This window comes from Lactuca saligna, chromosome 3, assembly GCF_052625555.1.
Source record: "Lactuca saligna cultivar CGN05327 chromosome 3, ASM5262555v1, whole genome shotgun sequence".
Classification (NCBI taxonomy): Eukaryota; Viridiplantae; Streptophyta; class Magnoliopsida; order Asterales; family Asteraceae; genus Lactuca; species Lactuca saligna.
The window spans coordinates 160,535,882-160,558,038 of NC_136419.1; positions in this window are offsets into that span (position 1 = coordinate 160,535,882).

Below are 22,157 nucleotides of genomic sequence, written 5' to 3' on the forward strand. Positions count from 1 at the left end.
GAAGTTCATCATCAAAAGATTCGAACATTTCAATCAAAGCTTGGCAACCAGTTACAAAACCGAAGATAGATCAATCACAATCTCATAATGCGAAGGGTAAAATCAGTGGACATTCGAAACCAACAAAATCTTATGTTTTAATTCCTTCGAATGATAATGTATATATAATTGATAGTATCAAGACTAAATTTTGTGACTGGGTCAAACATTCTTCATTCAATTCTTTGTTGCCATCTAATTTCCAAGGACCGAAAAATCCTTGGGTACCTAAATTCTTTCAATGATTGCAGGTACTTTGTGACGAGCAATATGATAATAAATGGTACATTGACAGTGGTTTCTCTCGTCATATGACTGGGAAGATGGAGAATCTTCGAGATTTTAGAAGTTTGAAGAATGCAGGAGTTGTTAAATTTGGAAAGAATCAGAAGTGCGAAGTAAAAGGATATGGAAAAATCACGAATGGTACATTCATAGTAAATTGAGTGGCGTATGTTGAAGGATTGCAACATAACTTGATAAGTGTTTGTCAACTTATTGTGGGCACTGGCAATCAAGTGCTTTTTAACAAAGAGGGAAGTATCATTTCAAATGTTGAAACCAAAGAAGTTTTGATGAAATCCAAGAGGAAGGGAGATATGTTTACATTAGATATAAATCCAATTGTAGGCAAACCTGTTGTTTGTCTTCTTTTGAAAGCTACATCAGATCTAAGTTGGTTATGACATCGACGATTTTCACATCTTAACTTTCGAAACATCAATAAAATTATTGTTCAAGATTTGGTAAGAGGCTTACTTGTACTTAAATTTGATAATGATTCTTTATGGGTAGCTTGTGAAGTTGGCAAGCAACATAAACAAGGTCATCCAATTACTATTGATTCGAAGATTGTTGAACCATTAGAGCTTCTACATATTGATTTATGTGGTCCTTCAAGAATTTCAACACTAAATAATAAACGGTTTATCTTAGTTATTGTTGATGATTTTTCAAGATTTACATGGGTTTATTTTCTCAGGCTTAAATCTGAAGTTGCCCAAATCATGATTGACTTCATCAAACAAATGGAAACAACTCTGAAAAAGATGGTTCGAAGGATAAAGACTGATCATGGAACTGAATTTAAAAACAATGTTCTTGATTCATTTTTGGTGGATAAAGGCATTTCGCATAATTTATCATCTCCATATACACACAACAAAATGGTGTAGTTGAACAAAGAAATAGATCTTTATGCGAAGCTGCACGAACAATGCTGGCTTATGCGAATCTTTCATAATATCTGTGGGCCGAAGCAATTTCAACTGCTTGTTTCACTTAGAATAGATCTTTCATCCATCGACGTTTTAATATTACTTCTTATGAAATCATCAATAACAGAAAACCTAATGTGAAATTTTTTCATGTTTTTAGATGTAGGTGCTTTATTATGAATCTAAAGGATAATCTTTCGAAATTTTAAGCTAAAGTTGATGAAGGGATTTTCCTTGGATATTCGCATAATTCAGTTGCCTATCGTGTGCTAAATAAACGAACTCGAAAAGTGGAAGAAACATTTAATGTTACTTTTGATGATTACTATATCAAGAAATCTGATAAGAAATTTGAAAATCATTCAATAATGCAAGAAAATCAAAATGAATATGATAACAAACAATCAATGGATATTGATCTGATTTTTGGATTTTCAGATAATGTTGAGAATGCTAAGTGTAATGCTCCTGACAATCATGTCAATGAAATTTCAAAACTAGTTGCTGAATCAGCATCATCTTCTTAAACAATGGGCGAAAGCATGCATGATGATCCAGTGGAGGGGGAGCACATGGATTCGAACACTCTACTTGAGGGGGAGCATTCTTTCGAGGGGGAGAATGAAAGAACATGTGATGATGTTGAGGGGGAGCAAATAAATGATCATGTTGAGGGGGAGTTAAATCAAAATAATGAAGATTTTCATGATATTAATGATGTTTGTTCGATTGTAGGATCTGAAAACGATGAAATGTTCAAAGATGCACCTTTGGACTTCGATCCAGCTTATCCACCAATGGACAAATGGACAAAAGATCATCTAAAGGAACAAATAATTGGTAAACCACAAGAAGGAGTTTTAACAAGAGCTCAAATTCGTGCGAAGAATGAGGTATTAAATGCTCATAAAGAATTTTGTATGTTTAACGTTTTTATCTCTAAAATTGAACCGAAAACAGTTAAGATTGCAATGGAACATTCAGATTGGGTTATTGCAATGCAATATGAATTATCTGAATTTGAACGAAATAAGGTTTGACGATTAATTCCTAAACCTAAAGATGTTTCGATTGTCGGATTAAAATGGATTTTCAAAAATAAAACCGACAAAGATGGAAATATCATTCGAAACAAAGCTAGACTTGTTGTAAAGGGTTATTCACAACAAGAAGGAATTGATTACGAAGAAACTTTTGCCCCTGTTGCAAGACTCGAGGCAGTTCGTATATTTTTGGCTTATGCAGCTCACAAAGATTTTGATGTATATGAAATGTATGTGAAGTGTGCATTTCTGAATGGAGAACTCAAAGAAACAGTATATGTTGAACAACCTCCAGGTTTTGTAAACACAGACCATCCTGATTATGTTTATATTTTGGATAAAGTAGTTTATGGATTGAAACAAGCACCACGAGCCTGGTACGCAACTCTTACTTCGTTTTTGAAGCAATCTAAATTTAAACAAGGATCAGTTGACCCCACATTATTTCGTAAGAAAGTTGGGAATCATCTAATGCTTGTTCAAATTTATGTTGATGATATTATTTTTATCTCAACTGACCCTGCTTTGTGTAAAGAATTCGAAGATCTGATGAAAAGTAAGTTCGAAATGAGTATGATGGGAAAAAATAATAATTTTCTTGGTTTAAGCGTTCGTCCAAACAGAGAAGGAATTTTCATAAATCAAGAAAAATACACGAAGAATCTGCTCAAAAAGTTTGTCTTGGTGAATAGCACGAAATTACGCATTCCAATGGAAATTGGCATTAAACTTCCTCCTTCGTTAGATAAACCTGCCGTTGATATTACTCTATATAGAAGCATGATTGGATCTTTACTCTATTTGACTGCAAGTAGACCTGATATCATGTTTTCTGTTTGTAATTGTGCCAAGTTTTAAATCCTCGAGAACCTCATCTAACTGTTGTTAAGAATATCTTTCATTATCTCAAAGGAACATCTTCGCATGGATTGTGGTATCCTTCAAATACTGGGTTTTTCATACAAGCATATTCGGATATTGTGATTCACAAAGTGTAATAAGAATTTGTCATAATCATGTGCAACATTCAAAGACCAAACACATTGCTCTTTGTTATCACTTCATAACAAATCATGTAGAAGATGAGAATATTGAAGTTCATTTTGTGAAAACTACTGATCAATTGGCTGATATTTTCAAAAAAGCATTGGATGAAAAATCATTTGTAAGAATTTTAGAAGGACATGGAATGGTTGATGGTAATTCTATTTCATGCTAAAAAGAAGATTGACAGTTCACAGATACGTCATCAATGGATAAGGTTACTGTTCATATGTCACTCTTCGGATGCTTCGTATTCGTATGTTTGATAATTTTTTTTCTGCAAACAAGTAACTTTAGTAAGATTTTTTTTATTTATTTTCTAAAAACACAAAATCATCAAAAAGATTTTCATTTTATTTTGTTCTTTATTTTCGAAAAATCAAAAACAGCAAAAAAAATTGTTTTTTTTTTCTCTTTAAGTACTTTGTTGTAGATATTCTTGAAGAGATGAAGAGGAAAATGTTCGCAGATTCTAGGGTCAGGTATAAATCTCTACTTTTTGAATTTCAAATTTTGAAAACTAGTTAAGATGTCCCTAGAAGCATGCTGCAGTATGTTGTCTAAAGCCTCAAATTTACTCAATGTTCGAAAGCCTTAATGAAATTATTCATACAAAGATTTCTTACCAATAAGGCTTACGTTCACATTAGTTTAATGATCTACCTTACTCTTCTCACATGAGTTAAGAGTTTTCTGTTTGGTCCAATATAAAAGAGGTACATTCTTTCTAAGGGACCAATCTTTTTCATCTTAAAATTCTTACACTTGCACACACGAAGACATATATCCACGAGGTTTCTAATCAAAACCAATCGAAATCTAGGTATATCACAAATCTGTGTTAATGATCAACCGTCATGAGACCGTGATGATAGTGAAACCCAAAATTCTTTCCAAGTTAAGGAATTGACGGGGAACTATGTTCTAGCTTTAACGAAAGTTTTGTTTCAGTACTAATCTTCAAAACTCCGAGTTTACTTCGAATTCCAAAGTTACTTTCAATATTTTACAAGACACACTTGTCACTGACTACACTGGTCACACAAGTAGTTTATGTTACAATTACTCACCTTATGTTAAGGATGATATGTAATGAAATTGTTTTTAGACACCCATGTAACCTTACAAAAAGATGCCCTTCGAAACTTATCTACAAGTTTTCGATTGTATTTCATGGGAACATACACAAGCTCTTGATTACCTTCCTGATAATTAACGAAGCAACCTTTGCCTGGGGGTTTAACTGCTGTAACACTTTAAAAATTCAAGGCAATTTAATTTTTTCAAAAACAACCCATATTCATTAATTCATTGCAAAAAGGTTTTCAATACAATTATTATCAGAGTCTTCCCAGAACCATATCATAAAACATAAACATTAGGAGCGGTACGATCACGCCTTCACCTTATCACGGTCTCCTAAAGTACCTGAAAAACATTAAACCACAACTGTAAGCTCGAAAGCTTAGTGAGATACCCCCAAAATACTAACCACATATACCATACACATAACATATCATAACAGAACAGAACAGAACAACCATGCACTTACGGTCTACTGTGTGATTGGTCCACCGCACCGGGCCTTCAGTCCACCTGGTCCACCCTTTGAGTCTAGCCATATACATCGAGTCTACAGTGTGATTGGTCCGCCCGCACCATGCCTTCAGTCAGTCTGGTCCACTCTCCGAGCCTTGGCACGTCTGGTCCGCCCTCATGGGGCCTACAGCCTATCTGGATCACTCGTTGGGCCGTCGGTCTAACCGGTCCGCCGTGGGTATGTTGGCCTACAACACAAAGCAGGACCCGCCTCAGCCCAATGCAGTCTAACAACAATGTGCACATAAACATATAACATATAAGATATAGCCATTCACAACTAATCAACCGATCTAACAGATCACATAGCATAGCAACATCCTAACCAGGATACCGACCTAACCGGTCACTAATATATATCATCCTAATTACCTGGATATCAACATAGCAAAGCAATAACATATCACTACTACTACCCAAATTACAATCCGGTAAAGGGCCGACCTTGGTGCCTTAGACCCTATCGATACAGTGAGTATAACTCACCTCGCAACTGTTGACTGAAAAGATAAGATCATGCTGCTCCAACCTTCGACACACACTCCACCACTGATAATACCAAAAGACTGAACTCAATAAATACCATTCATTACCAAATTACCCCTGGAAGTCAACTGGTCAACTCTTGGTCAAAGTCAAAGTCCTCAGTCGAAGTCAAACTTCATGACAGACTCTACTCGCCGAGTCAGCCCGCTGAGTCGTCGAGTCCCTAGGCTCTGAAAACTCCCATATCGTGACCCAACTCGCCGAGTCTCCCCAACACTTACCGAGTGTGACAACCCAAAATTTTGGGCTATTATTATAACCGCCAATTTATCTGTGAATCTCTTGTTTATCTGAATTACTGAGTTTTAGTGCATCTTAAGAAGGACAAGTAAGTTCATTCTAATTATTATTCAATACCAGATGATATCATGCTTTCAAATGCATAACGAATCAAATTGCAAAAACTATAACCATAGGAATACGTATGAAAAACTGAAAATTCGTAAAAAGTGATTTTAAGTGAAACATTTAATCTGGTCTCATAGTATGTGTTTACCTATTTCCAAAAATATAAAGGACGTCCAAAACGGAGTTCGTATGCAAAAGATAAGAAAATTATAAGAAAAACAGACAGTAAAACACTGTTTTTATTTAATCGTGCAAAACCGAATCGATCCATTAAGGCACTTACGCTTTGCCTATGGGATTTTCGAGAGTGTTTTTGGACTCAGGTTATAGTCTATTATTTAATTTCACACTCGAAATAACTTTTACGAAAATATTCACAAAAGTCGCGAAAACAAACACCGCGAGCCGTTTAGACGTAAAACTTCAAATGCAATTTCCCGGAGATCCGTAAGTCCAAAATTTAATCCGTTTGATGTTCCAAAATCCTTGAATTAAACTCTATCTAACGGTACTCTCGAAATTTTTTCTTGATGCACGGATCCCGAGGCACCTGGTTTTTAGTGTTTTGGCCAATTAAAAGAGGGAATAAACCATGGGGGGCCCACATATGACTTAAGGAGCCCAAAAATTTGATCTTTCCCTCCCTTGTTTCATCCCACGTGACTATATCTTATCCCCCTCTCATTCTTTGTGTGCAAGTTTCACCAAGAGAGTACACGATGAGTTGGAAGTATGGCTTACTTGTGTTGTGTGTGGGCATTTTTGGCTATAAAAGGAAGCTTAGATCACCTCCAAAATCACACCTCAAACTCCAGCTTTCTTCTCCATGTCTTAGATCTCCAATGTCTCTCTCTAAAACACTCTCTATCCCTCTCCCTGTATAACACTTAACACCACCCAAAAACCATCAAACACCCCATTGCTACCAAACTACTGCTTGTGAAGTTCCTCAGCCCCCTCTACCTTCGAACTTGCCGGAAAAGGGAAGAAAAATCGGCAGCGGGAGGTTGCCAAACTTTCTCAATCTTCACAACATCATCGTCACTGCCACCTTGCGCCACCGACTTCCGCCACCTCCAGCCATCCATACGGTTGTAGGAAATCAGATTAAACCCGGAGATTACGACATCAAGACAACACATCCCGGTTTTCAAAACCACTTGATAACTGCTCATTAGGGTGAGTGTTACAACCACACTTTTACATATTTTCGTGTGGGGGGGGGGGATACATGTAGTACTTGTATATCTAGTATATATCTATTTTCTAAATACTTTGTTTAAACAAACAACACCACCGTTTTATGCAATATAAATCACACAAAATAGTATTTATTACGCTACTACTTACGGTACGGGGAATCTGGTTTGAAGGGCCACACGGGTTGTTGGATTTCAGAACAGCTTGATTGCCAAAGTGATCCTACCCTCGGTGTTTCATGTCTAGCTCTCGTTTGTGGATGGTAGTACGTGTACTAAGTATTATTTATAACACAAAATACGCAAACAAAAAAAATCGTTGTTATGTGTAAATACTTTACCAGTTTTAGAAATATCTGTTTAAACTCTTACATGTTAAGTAAACAAAATCGTTTTAAACCTCATTAGCTTCATATGTTATGTTGTTAAGATAATACAACTAATAAAAATAACATATACATTCCGAAAAAAAATTTGTGCTATGACTGTATAGCCGATTATCAACTTGGTAGTCTAATTATACCTCATACATACACAAAAATATATAAGTTTATATATTTATATGAGTTATAGAGCTTGTATCTTAGGCTCGTTTATGTGCTTCTACTCAAAGTTTATCAACTGTTTAAACAAGTATTGTACACTTTACGTATACAGTTACCAAATATACTTGTTGTTTATCTGTTTATCCGTATCTGCGGTTGTTAAGATCAACCTTGGCAAATAACTTTATCTGTATATACGTATGTCTGTTTATCCGTATTTGCGGTTGTTAAGTACAACCTTGGCAGAAAACTTTATTTGTTATCCGTACAACCATGGACTTGGTTGCTTTCAAAATGGTTTTTAGGTATGGTATTACTTATGGAACATAACGTTTGGCTTTCGAAGATTCATTAGAAACATAGTTTCACGTATGGTTTAATTTATACAAACTATAGATTTTGGCTTTTATAGACTCATTTCAAACATTGTTTTAACTGTTGTTATACATACAAAGAAAATACTTTTGGAGTTTTTAAAAGTATTACTACGGTTAGCAGAAAACCTGTGACACTCACCACCCATTGTGTTGACTTTCAAAAGTACATGTATTCTTAGGGGATCATTAGCCAGGCGTTCAGACAGAAGATTAGCTGTGGATTGTAGATGACCTATCTAGCTTGTTTTTGATATCTGCTTACCTGTTTAAGGCAACTACTATAATATTATTATCTGTAAGAACCTTGTATTCAAACTTAATGATGGAATACAAATGCAGATTTGTTTATCGTTGTACTTGTGTTATATATTCTGTTTATCTGTGATCCATGAACTTAGTCCCACTCCCAGCGTGTTCCGCCTTGGCTGGGGGTGTGATAGAATCGTATCAGAGCTAAATTGGCTATAGAGAACTCGTATCCTTGAAATAGGAATACAACTATAGCATACTAGCTTCTAATAAAAGTATTGTTTATAATAACACTACTTCTCGACTACTTACGCCGTTTGATGTCCGACCATCGTCTGTGCTCGGTATTTGGGAAGAACAATCAAAAGTTAATAATACTACAAACCCCACCAACCACAATATATAAGAGTTTATATATATATATACTCTAGCTCGCGATGAGAACACTTAACAAAATTTTAATATTCCCTCAACTAAAACTACCAACTCAACTCTTTAGGTCAGATGCCTCAATTAGGGTTAGTACCGTACATAAGTCATACCATAAATAAATCTAGAATGCGCAGCTATGTTATTTATGGTCAGGCCGGTGCACAACCAACCCTGAGCAAGGAGTCTGACTGTCACACCCTAAAACCGGAACGGCGGAAACGTTCTAGGGTGGATGACGTCATGTCAAGTATCACAACACATGAATTATAGTAATCAAAGTACAACAACCATTGCATTAATAGTAATAGTTTTACATGGTTTACATTACAATACATCAAAATAATACAAGTAATAATATAGGTGCATCTTGGTACTAAACTGTCTTCGTCAAAAGCTCCGGGGATGTACCTGTCTAATGTTGACCTGAGAATACAAGGTATTTGAAAAGCGAGTATCAACATTTTTATAAATGCTGGTGAGTTCAGAAGTATTTAGTGTCATCATTTTATTCAAATAACTTTAATAAAAGTGGTAGTTTTAGAGTATCCATTAAATTAGTGTCTTTTACAGAAAATCCTATATTTTCTTTAATAAAAGCAGTCTTCTACCAATGAGACATAGACCCCAGACGGTACCAAATGAAAGGTACATCTAGCAAGGTCTAAAACAAAGAATACAGACCCCAGACAGTATCAAATGAAAGATACAGCTAGCAAGGTCTAAACTATAGACAGACCCTAGACAGTATAAAATGAAAGATACAACTAGTAAGGTCCAATACACTGAACACAGTGTATACAGTGAAATATTGTGTATAAAACCTTTTACCTTAAGGCCATGAATTATAAGGTAACCCCGAGATACTCGTAACCATACTGATCGACACTAGAGAATCTTGATGCCCTGCAAACGTCGGCATAATTATGACATTTGTCACCCCTTGGCTTGGTAGGCCATGGACTGTAGCTAGCAGTCAGGGTGCAGGGGTGTCAATCCCGTATAGATCTATACACACAATGTCCGCTCTCCCTACAAGAGGCTCTGGTTACCAACTCGACAACGGAGAAGGCCGTGTACTGAGGATGTATCTCGTATAGTGAGATCTAATGTAAAAATACTGAACTAGTGATAGAGACTCATAAGTGAACTGACTAATGTAAACCCATATAACCATGCTTGTATACATAATATATAATTAATGATCAAACGACCTTCAGACAGACATCCGATCCCACCAGACCACATCTCAATGAAGAAAAGGAAATAGGGCGAACAAGCCTTCCTAAGTCCTTCAAACATTATTTATATGCATCTATACAAGCACATGCATACATCTAACTAACCGAAGTGCTTAACAAAGTAGGAGTGTTTAACGAGTGAGTAAGAGCGTCTAACGAGTGAAGGAGCGTCTAACAAGTATGAGCGTATAACGAGTGAAGGAGCGTCTAACAAGTGAAGGAGCGTCTAACAAGTATGAGCGTATAACGAGTGAGTAGGAGCGTCTAACAAGTGAAGGAGCATCTAACAAGTATAAGCGTATAACGAGTGAGTAGGAGCGTCTAACAAGTGAAGGAGCGTCTAACAAGTATAAGCGTATAACGAGTGAGTAGGAGCGTCTAACAAGTGAAGGAGCGTCTAACAAGTATAAGTGTATAACGAGTGAGTAGGAGCGTCTAACCAGTATAAGCGTTTAACTATGCAGAAGGAAAACGAAACAGTAGTATCTAACAAATAAGAGTAATAAAACATGGAGAAAACCTTAATGAAAACTTTAGAAAAACCGTTATACTTAAGAAATCACAACTTGGTATTCTTTGGTAAAATAAGTTTGAAAAACCTTTAGAAATTCTTTGGAAACCTTTCATAAACCAGTTTAAAGTGAACTTTGATAAAACCGTATAAGTAAGAGTTTTAAACAAGTGAAAACATTTCAGAAAACTATTTATAGTATCCTACTCGGTAAAACAGTTTACAGTGTGGTAAATCCTTGTGCATGCAGGTTATCAATCACATGTGATTGATATGATAACTAGCATGTTTAACTTGTATCCCCCCCTATAAAACATGTAAAAACATTTAAAAGGTTCATTCAGGGGTATGAACTCACCTGATGTAAGTGGATCCGACGAAGGTGCCTGTTGGGTGTTCAGTGTCAAGTAAGTACTTGGACACACTTAGTGACCTATTAACATATGATAACATATGTTTACATATAATTAGTACATATAATACCAATTAAACAAGTATACACATCCTAAAGTGCGGAAACACTTTGATTAAGTGTTTGAGGTGTCCCGGGTAACATCTAAGGGATTAAATGGCTTAGGAATGGAGTTTACTCTTCAAGAGTAAACTCTATATATAGAGTTCACGGCCCTGGGTCAACTCCCCATGAGTTTACGGCCGTAAACTCATGGTGAGGGTGTTCTAGGATGCTTAAAGGTCTTATCTCAATTGTGGAATTTTGCTAGGTCCAAATATAAAAGGTATGAATGGATTTAAGGCACTTAAATGGACCAAATGGGAGTTTACGGCCCTAACCAAGGGAGTTTATGGTCGTAAGCTCCCAAGGACATCTTTCTTGGGTGTTTTAAGGGCTTAAGTGATAGAGGGTAAATTCCTAAGCATTTTTCCAAGTTAAGTGGGAAGTTTAGGGCACCATTTAACCCCTTTATAGGAGTTTACGACCCAGGCACCCTTTCATGAGGGGTTTATGGTCGTGAACTCCTTATGGAGTTGTTTTAATCGATTTTAAGGCCCCTAACTTGTTGGTGGTTGCTTCTTGAATTTATTCTAAGGCCATTGGTGTGTTTAAGTGGCTTTTAAACACTCAAACATAAGTTTACTCCCCATGAAGAGGAGTTTACGGCCCAAGCATGTTCTTGCGCAGTAAACTCATGTTTACTCCCCAAAATGCTAGTTCAACGTGTTCTAAGTTCGATTCCATAAGCCTACAAGCCATATCTAAGCCTTAGGGACAATTTGGAGGGGTTTTGAGGCTTAACCCCCCCCCCCCCCCATTAAATGGTGTTCACGGTCCAAGAGTGTTCTTGGGCCGTAAACACATGATTTTGTCCCTATTTATGTTTTAAACACGACTTTGCATGCTAGATAGGCTATACAATGAGTTAGGATAGTTTACCTACTTGTTTGGTGCTCGAAATGGACGATTTTTGGCTCGAAATTAAGTTGTAGAGAGAGAGAGAGAGAGAGTGGGGAGAGTGTAAAAAGTCTCCATTGGACTCCACTCACCCTTATATAGGGGTTGGAGTTGGGGCTCAGTGGAAATCTACCCGATACTGCTGTTAAACGGGGCTTTTTGGTCACACCCGATTAAACGGTCAAATTTTGATGTGGTTGAAACTAAACACTTTTAAGGGCATCTAGTGGGTGCTTCTAATTTCTTTCAACCCTTACCAATCATTATAATAGTCCCAATATAATTAACCTCTTCCAAAAGGTTAACGGACGTTTAAATAAAACGAAGCTTTTTAACGGAAAAAGGTTAAAAATGACGGAATAGATTTCGGATTGTCACACTAAAAGATTACAACGGTTGAATGTTTTAGAGATTGAAGGATATTCTCCATATTAGCTACAGCAACCTAGTACCTTAGAATCCTTACATACATTTTAAAACACTTACAATTCATTTGCAATTAAGGTCCCCTTTATATCCTTTAGAAATTTAGAGGATTTCTAAACCAAGCACCTTTTCCTTATCATTTGGAAATCTAGAGGATTTCTAAATCAATCCTCTTTTTCTTATAATTTGTAGGATTTCACAAGCAAACTATATCATAAAATGCATCCCATGCATACTTGTTAGGACTTTATAGTATTAACACAACTTAACATGTCCGTTTTAAACATATTAGGCAATGGCCCCACGAAAGCAACCAGGAGTTCGTCCACCGCCAACTCCCCGAGGCAACCTGAGGAGAACCCCACCAGTAATTCAAACATCAGTGGAAACTCCGAACCAGGGAGGAGACCCAGAAGTAACAAATGTAAACCAAACATTCCAGATGAATTATAATATGATGCAGAACATGCTTGCACAAGGAATTGCTACGACTTTGGCAACATACGAGGCAGCCTGAAATGGAAACATTGGAAATAGTGGAAGTGGCACTCCTTCAAATCACCAAAGCAACACCAGACATTGTTCCTATAAGGATTTTATGAGCTGCAAACCTCGAACCTTCTACGGCACTGAAGGAGCTGTTGGGTTATCCCGTTGGATAGAAAAGACTGAGGCTGTCTTCCACATTAGTGATTTCCCCAATGACTGTAGGGTTAAGTACGCTACATGTATGTTGATGGAATCCGCCTTAACTTGGTGGAATAACTATGCGAAGTCCATGGGAATCACTGAAGCTTATGCCATGGGCTGGGAATCCGTGAAGCAGCTAATGACCAAGGAGTATTGTCCCTGATAGGAGATACAGGATCTAGAGCAAGAGCTTTGGAACCTTGTCATGAAAGGATCAGAAGTAGCTGCCTACACCTCTCGATTCAATGACCTTGCAAACATTTTCCCAGGAATCGTGACCCTGGAAGACAGGAAGATCGAAAGGTACATCTGGGGACTAGCTTCACCTGTTCAAGGTCTGGTGACGGCATCCAAACCCTCCACTTTCGATAGTGCTAAGCAATTAGCCTATCAGTTGACTGAATAGTGTGTCCGACAGGGTACCATAACCCCACCGGCAAAGAAGAAGCATACTGGAGGCACCAAAAGAAAGTTTCATGGGGAAACAAGGGAGTACTCCAAGCATCACAAGGTTGAACCATGACCGTTAGCTGTCTATGCCACAGTTACCAATACTCCCACACCAACTAAGTCCTAGTCTGGGACTTTACCTCATTGTATAAAGTGCAATTTCCACCATGTCGGAAATTGCAGGGAGGTGATCTGCAACAAGTGTAACATGAGAGGTCAGATCTCCAGGTACTGTAGAAGAACCCCAACCACTACGACAGAAGGAAGCCGTAATTGTTACGAGTGCTGAAGAGAATTGTTGTCGAGATTATGAAAGCAGTTATGATTGAATGATTGAAAAGTAAGAACACAATGAGTAAATATTAATCAGATCTTATATTGATGAAGACTGATTACAAAGCTTAAGCAGAAAGAATACTCGAGTGCAAAAGTTCTTTCTACTTCTATCCCCAGTCCCTATTTATAGGAGACCTGAGTGTACAAAAAATATACTAAGTCTATTACAATAGGCTTCGCATAAAACTGACTTAGTAAAATAACTAAAAATGCGAAACTAAACAAACCCACAATTCGAATTTTACAATTTAACCTCTACAATCTTCCCCTTTGTAAAAAGTTGAAGCTCTTCAGTCCACAAGCCTTTGAACAGCTGAGTGAATTGTCTTTCGCACTTCTCCATACCATGAAATCACCTTCTTGAGCTCCTTCTTATCTCCTTCATTATTCTTCTTGCAGTTGTTCATACGAACAATAAAGTGCGTATATTGCGAAGAAGTATATCTTTCAACCTCTGAGACCTTGAACAAAAATTTCTTGGGCTTTCCCTTCGTATCTCTTCCCGAAAACACCATGCCAAAAGGTTTCGGGCATATTTCCATAACAACATACTTTGATAATGCTGACTGGGTTAAGGTTTCTTCCCAAGGGACGTTCACTTCCCTTCCCAAATTAGTTGTCAATTCTTCATCAGTTAGAGCCAAACAATTGAAGTAATTGTCGATATACGTCTTGACATGTGCGAACCCGATCTTAAATACTTCAGTCTCAGATCCTTTGAATTTATTCTCTTCCATATGTTTCAAAATGTGAGCCACTTGAATCAAATCATTGCAATTCATCAGAGGGAAGTCAGCTATTGTGAAGTCATACTGATTGTTATCAGCTCGAATAACAAAGTAACGAAAGTTCTGAAGCATGTCTTCAAACTTCGTATCTTTCTTGATCATTAACACCTTTTTGATCTTCATTAAAGACCATACTTCATCTGGATTCTTCCCTAATACAACATGAAATCTGATTTTCATGTGTATGTAGTCATCAGGATTATCAAACTTCTCAGTAATCTTGAATTGAGTTGTAATGAAGAGCATTTCGTTAATCGGAAAATCTAACTGACAATTGTCTGAATTCACAATATCATAACTTCTCTTTGGCTTCTTCTCGAATTCATACATATCCCTTCCCACAACTCTTGACTCTATAGTTTAATAAGAGTACAGCTTCGCAGGATCTCCTTTGTTCATTGTAGGAGGATCACTTTCCCTTTGCCTCATAATACTTTGGACTTGTCTCATTGTTTCCAAATCAGCCTCTACTTCAGCTTTCTTTTCCTCCTTTGATTTTTCGTACACAATTCATTTTCCTCTTCCCACAATATCAGATTGAGGTTTCATACTCGAACTTCCTTCTTTTGCCCCAATCGATGTTCCTTTGGCAATTGGTCTTGTGGTTATTGTTGTTGAGGAAATTGGCATCGTAAGTATTGGAAGAGTAGATTTGAGCTGAGTAGATATTACTTTTCCCACGGTCTTCACATCATCCTCTTTACTTAAATTTTTCTCTCCCCCTTGCACCCCTGTGAAAGCAGTTGGGGCACTCTTTGGTAGTAAAGAGGTGAAGTTCACAATCGGAGCTAGTGCCTTCTGAATTGCTTGTTCCAAAGTATTTACTTTGAGAGTTAAGAATTCAGGAGTAAGAATAGACGAAGATGAAGATTGCGAAATCAAGGCCTTCAACTCAATCACCATTTGAATCAACTGATCAAACTTCGCCATATCTTCTTTATGATTCGCATCAATGATAGGAGCAACAATAATTTTGTTGATGTCTGAGACAACTACATCAACCCTCTTCTGAACTTCAATCTGTTGAGAATGAATATCTTGAAGCTCCTTCGCAAGTTCGATCTTTAACTCTTCAAGCTTGAAGTTTACATCCTCCCAAACTTTCTTTACATCCTGCACAAACAGAACATGGCGTTCTTTTGCAACAGATTGTAAATCTTTTACGACTCCATTGAATGAACTTCCTTGAGCTGTAATGAGAAGCTCATTATTTTTGTCCTATCTGATCAACTTTATCCAATATTCGCTTCTCAGCAGCCTTAAGCATAACATCAACCTCCATTGCTGAGATATATGATATTCTGCCAGAATCAGCTTGTGACTGAATAATGGCATTCAACTTATGATTCAGGATTTTGAACTGCTTTCCTATCATAAGCATATGATCAGGTATATCCTCCTCCTCTGAATCAAAGTGAATATCTTTAAATACTCCTCCAAAAGCTCCTCCCTTAGTTTCATTATCAGACATGGGTTGTGAAGGTTGAGGAGTTTCAGGTGATTGTGAAGGAAATAGGGTTGTAAATGGGTTTTGTAGAGGATGATCAAAAATGAATGAGGTTGTGGATAATGTAGTAGTTGAAAATGATACAAGTGGTAAAGAAATGGGTAAGGTGACTGATTGGCTAATTGGCAAAGTGGTTTCAACACTTGTGATAGGTGCCCCTGTATCAGATACGTTGAAAACCGTATCGAAAATAAGTACCTCCTCAGAAACGGATTTGGTAGTGACTATTTCAAGTGGTTGTGAAGAAATTTGCGAACCTTGAATATTTGACACAGGTGGAATAGAAATGATTACCGGTGTAAAAATTAGTGGAGTGTCTAGAACCACCTCTTCATCTGAAGACTCATTGCGAATAACTAGCTTTCGCTTTTTCAACAATGTTTGTTGCATTTGTTTCGCAACATCTTGAGCACGTTGCCTCTTAGATCCTGGAGATACAGGAGCTGGAATATTGCGAACTGTCACCCCCTTACTGCTCACTTCAGTCTTACGAATCTTTTTCAATACCCCCGATTTTGAGGGTATTGTTTCCTTCTTCGATTTTGGCGAGGTTTCCTCTGTCTGAACCTCCTCTTCTTGACCCTATTTTGAAGATTGAGTAGTTGCATCATTCTTTGTAGCATTCTTCTTCTTTGGGGTTTTGGCAACAACTTCTAACAAAATTCCAATCTCCACAGCTGGATCAAAAGTCTTCATGTAGCGTATCAACACCTTGTGAGTGGATGATACTTTGCCAAGCATTACATCCGGAATTCGAGCAACATGAGTAAAAATATTTTCATCATCCTCCACCTCCTTAGGAAATTGATATTATGAAAATTCAACCACATCAGCACCCTCTGGAACTTAAATTCCCTCTTTTTCATATACCTTTTCCAAAATAAGGCTCGAATACCTTGCGCATGAAATTCCTTTTTCCGAATTCGTATTTTCCAGACTCTTAACAAACTCCTTTCATAACTGAGTTGCATAGTCCACACTAATATCATAGTACAAGCCCATTACCATGGCATAAACTTCCATACGCCCCCTATCAAGACCAACTGTGCATCCTGTTAAGCATCTGAGAAAAATACCATACAAAAAATTCCACATACACGATAATCCTGACTTTCTGAAGTCACTGATCTTCTCAAGTGTTGGTTGATGGCCCATTTCGTTCAACATGTGGATAATTTGAAAATTAATGGGTTTGAAAAATGGAGGGTTGTTAGGGATTTTCAAGAACTCAACGAACATCTTCTTGGAAAGTTTAACCCGTTTGTTGTTCATCATGTTGAAGGTTATCACATCAGTGCTGTAGTTGTGTGAAGCCGATGAAGCTACCAATAACAACCATGTCATCGGAACTGAGAAAGAACTAAACATGGCGGTGGACAGGGATGATCGTTTCAAGGCAACGATAAGCATCTTCAGTCCTTCGGGATAAGAAGAGACATTCGGATCAACTTGATAGTTGGTGCTTTGAATCTTCATGAGTAATTGTGAGAGAACTTTATCAGTGCTTGATTGAGTTCCAGCCATTGTTAGGGTTTGAAAGAGATGAATTTGAAAAAGTTTAAAGCTTTTTAGGATTATGAGAGTTTTGTTCGCGTAACCGTATACAATGATCTTGATCCCCCTATTTATAGGTTACCCAAATCGATTTGAAATTAAAGCGGGATACATTTAATGTTATCTGATGTGGCACCTTGAAAATCGGATCATGACTGTAAAAGATAACACTGGTTCAAAAAGTAATTGTCACATCTCCTAGAAAACCGGACATAATATCAACCATCTTGAGTACACAGTCTGTCAATTTTCCCATTATAGAATTTGAACCGTTAAAACCCTTCGCATGGAGGCAAGACTCATTTACTTTTGGGATGTAAAGTGAAGTCATATGCTAGATTTGCAAAATCATCAACCTGAGTTGGTATTACTCAGAACCTCAAGGATTTCGTGTGTGCATTGTTCCAAAGAAATAAGATGAAAAACAATTAATTTTTTTTTGGAATTCTGTGATGTCAAAAATTCAATTTGACACGAATGCAGTTGAACCCTAGGCATAGGTTGCTTCGTTAATCATCAAGAGAGATTTGTGTAGTTTCCCGTGAATTACAATCGAATACTTTTTGATAAGTATCAAAGGGCTTCTTTTAAAAAATATTTTTGGGTTGGTTTCAAATTTCATTACATATTAACCTTAACATAAGGTGAGAAATTGTAAATGAAATTACTTGTATGACCAGTGTAGTCAGTGACAAGTTGGCTTTTGAAAATATTTATCATGACTAGGATTTGCGAATAAAACTCACACATAAATCATATTCATAAAAAAAATTTTGTACTGGATCTTGTTGGGTAACAAACATCGTGGGTTGCGAATGTTTGATCAAGACCACACATGCGAATTGAATATGATTTAGAGTTTCAAAATTTTGGTACTGAAACAAAAGTTTCGTTAAAATCTGGAACTATGTTCCCCATCAATTCCTCAAGGTTTATGATGTTTGCGTTTCACTTCCATCACGGACTCATGATGTCAGATCATAAACACATAATTTTTGTATATCTAAGTCTCAATGGGTTGGATCAGCGACCTCTGGGACATACGTCTTTGTGTGTGATTTGTGTGAAGAAATTTTGAGATGAAAAAGATTGGCTATTAGATCGAATGTACCTCTATTATATGTGGACCAAACAGAAAACTCTTAACTCATATGAGAAGAGTAAGGTAGCTCTTTTGACTTATGCGAATACAAGCCTTTCGGGAAGAAATTTTCATGTGATAATTTCATTAAGGCTTTCTTTTCTCACACATAGAGTCATATGAGGCTTGAGTCAACATGCTGCAGCATGCTTCTAGGGACATCCTAACTAGTTCAAAAAAAATTGATACCTTCCCATAGAAACATATAAGCATGACCTCTTCGCATTAAGCCCTAGACTAAACTCAAAACACACTGAAGAATATTTTTGTGATTTTTAATTTTTCAAAATTAAAAACATAACAAAATAAAATCTTTTTGGATTTTTGATTTTTCAAAAACAAAAATGAATAAACATAAAATCCTTTTGGATTTTTAATTTTTCAAAAACAAAAACTACAAAATGAATCGAAAACCTAACCTTAGTTGTTATGATCGCAAATGCGAAGAAATGTGGATGTGAAGCCATGCGAAGCCTCTGTATGAACAGTAACATCTGAACAATTTTGACTCATAACTGCTGAATGACACTTTCATGCTTGATATTTTGGAATTGAACTCGCATCAATCATCCCCAAACCTGCTAAAATTCTTACAAATGATTTTTCATCAAGAGGTTTAGTAAAAATATCAGCAAGTTGTTCAGTTGTTTTAACAAAATGAATTTCAATATTCCCATATTCCACATGATCTTTGATAAAATGATATCGAAGAGCAATGTGTTTTTCTTTGAATGGTGTACTGGATTATGACAAATACGAATTGCACTTGGCGAATCACAATGCAAGGGAATCTTTTTCATGTTTATTGCATAGTCACGAAGTTGATTCTGAATCCAAATAATTAGCAAAATACAAGCAGCAGCAACAATGTATTCAGCCTCAACAGTTGATATAGCCACACAAGTTTGCTTCTTAGATTGCCAACTTACCAACTTCCCATCCAATAGTTGACATCCACCACTCGTACTTTTCCTATCCAAAGTACATCCTCCTAGATCAGAATCTGAAAAAGCTTGAATGAAAAATCCCATTTTTGAAGGATACCAAAGTCCTAAAGAAACTGTTCCCTTAAGATAGCGAAAAATATTTTTCACTGCAGTCAAATGAGGTTCTCTAGGATTACCAAAAACATAATATCAGGTCTACTTGCAGTTAAGTACAATAAAGACCCTATCATGCTTCGATAAGGTGTTAAGTCAACAGCAGGAGCATCTAACGAAGGAGTTAATCTTGTTCCCACTACCATTGGTACTCTCAATTTCGTGATGTTAGTCATTCCAAAATTTTCAAGCATGTTCTTCGTGTAATTTTCTTGATTGATTAAAATTCCCTCCCTGTTCTGTCTTATGTTCAATCCAACAAAATTATTAATTTTTACGATCATACTCATTTCAAATTGACTCTTAATTAGATTTTCAAATTCAATTGACAATGCTGGGTTAGTTGAGCCAAAAATAATATCATCAACATAAATTTGAACAAGCATTAGATGATTCCCAACTTTCTTGCGAACTAATGTGGGGTCTACTGATCCTTGTTTAAATTTAGATTGTTTCAAGAAGTTTGTAAGTGTTGCATACCAGGCTCTTGGTGCTTGTTTTAATCCATACACTGCCTTGTCTAGGATGTAAACATGATCTGGATGTTCATTATTTATAAATCATGGTGGTTGTTCAACATAGACTGTTTCTTCAAGTTCTCCATTTAAAAATGCACACTTAACATCCATTTGAGAAACATCAAAGTCTTTGTGAGCTGCATAAGCTAAAAATATGTGAACTGCTTTGAGTCTTGCAACAGGAGCAAATGCTTCTTCATAATCAATTCCTTCTTGTTGCGAATAACCTTTAACAACTAGTCTAGCATTATTTCGAATAATATTGTCATCTTTGTCAGTTTTATTTTTAAAAATCCTTTTTAATCCGACAATTGAAACATCAGAAGGCTTAGGAATTAATCTCCAAACCTTGTTTCGTTCAAATTCAGCCAGTTCAGATTGCATAGCAACAACCCAATCTGAGTGTTCCATATCATCCTTTACTGTCTTTGGCTCTATTTTCGAAATAAAGACATTAAACATACATAGTTCTTTGTTCGCATTCAGTACCTCATTTTTTGCACGAATTTGAGCTTTTGTCAACACACCATCTTGTGGATTTCCAATTACATGTTGTTTTGGATGATTTCTTGTCCATTTCTCATGTAATGGATAATCTGGATTTAATTCCAATGGTGCATCTTCATACATATCTTCATTTTCAGATCCTGCAATAGAAAAATTATCATTTCGTTCATGAAACTCATCATTTTCATCAAGATTAATTTTTTCTGTTTCATCATGCTCCCCCTCAACATGATGTTCATCTTGATGCTCCCCCTCAAAATGATGTTCCTATTGATTTTGCAAATGCTCCCCCTCAACTTGATGATTCATATTTTCATTTTCCCCCTCGAAAGTTGGCTAACAATCTTCATTGTTGATCGTATGCACCCCCTCCATACGAACATCAGGCACACTTTCGCAAGATATTGACCTTGTAGTAATTATCGAATCATCAGCATGTTTTGAGGATTCTGATGTTTGATTATCAGGAGTATTAGTTTCCGCATCAATTGCCCTGTCAGGTACTCCGAAAATTAAGTCATAATCAAAATCCTTTATTTCAGAATTATCAATTTGAGTATTTGAATCGAAAAGTATTGATTTATTTTCAAATTTACTATCCGTTTGTTTAAGATAGTAATCATCAAAAGTTAAATTGAAAGTTTCTTCAACTTTTCTTGTTCGCTTGTTTAGCACCCTGTATGCTACTGAATTTTTCGAATATCCTAAGAATATGCCTTCGTCAGCTTTAGCTTGGAACTTTGTCAAATTATCTTTGAGATTCATTATGAAGCACCTACAACCAAAAACGTGGAAAAATTTGACATTAGGTTTTCGATTGTTGATGATTTCATATCGAGTGATGTTGAATCTGCGATGAATAAATGATCTATTATGAGTAAAGCATTTAGTTGAAACTGCTTCACCCCAAAGATATTGAGGTAGATTTGCATATGTTAACATTGTTCTGGCTGCTTCGCATAGGGATCGATTTCGTCTTTCAACAACACCGTTTTGTTGAGGAGTATTTGGTGATGAGAAATTATGCGAAATGCCTTTGCTTATGAGAAAAGAATCAAGAATTTGATTTTTAAACTCAGAACCATTATCACTTTTAATTTTGTGAACACTCTTTTTCAGACTAAGCTCAATCTTTTTGATCAATTCAATCATTGTCTGAGAAACTTCAGATTTTAACCTATGAAAAAATATCCATGTGAATCGAGAAAAATCATCAACAATAACTAAAATGTACAACTTTTTATTGATTGTAGCAACAGTCGACGGTCCACATAAGTCAAATTTGAAGAAGTTCCAATGGTTCCACAATTTTTGAATCTATCACAATTGGATGACCTTTTCG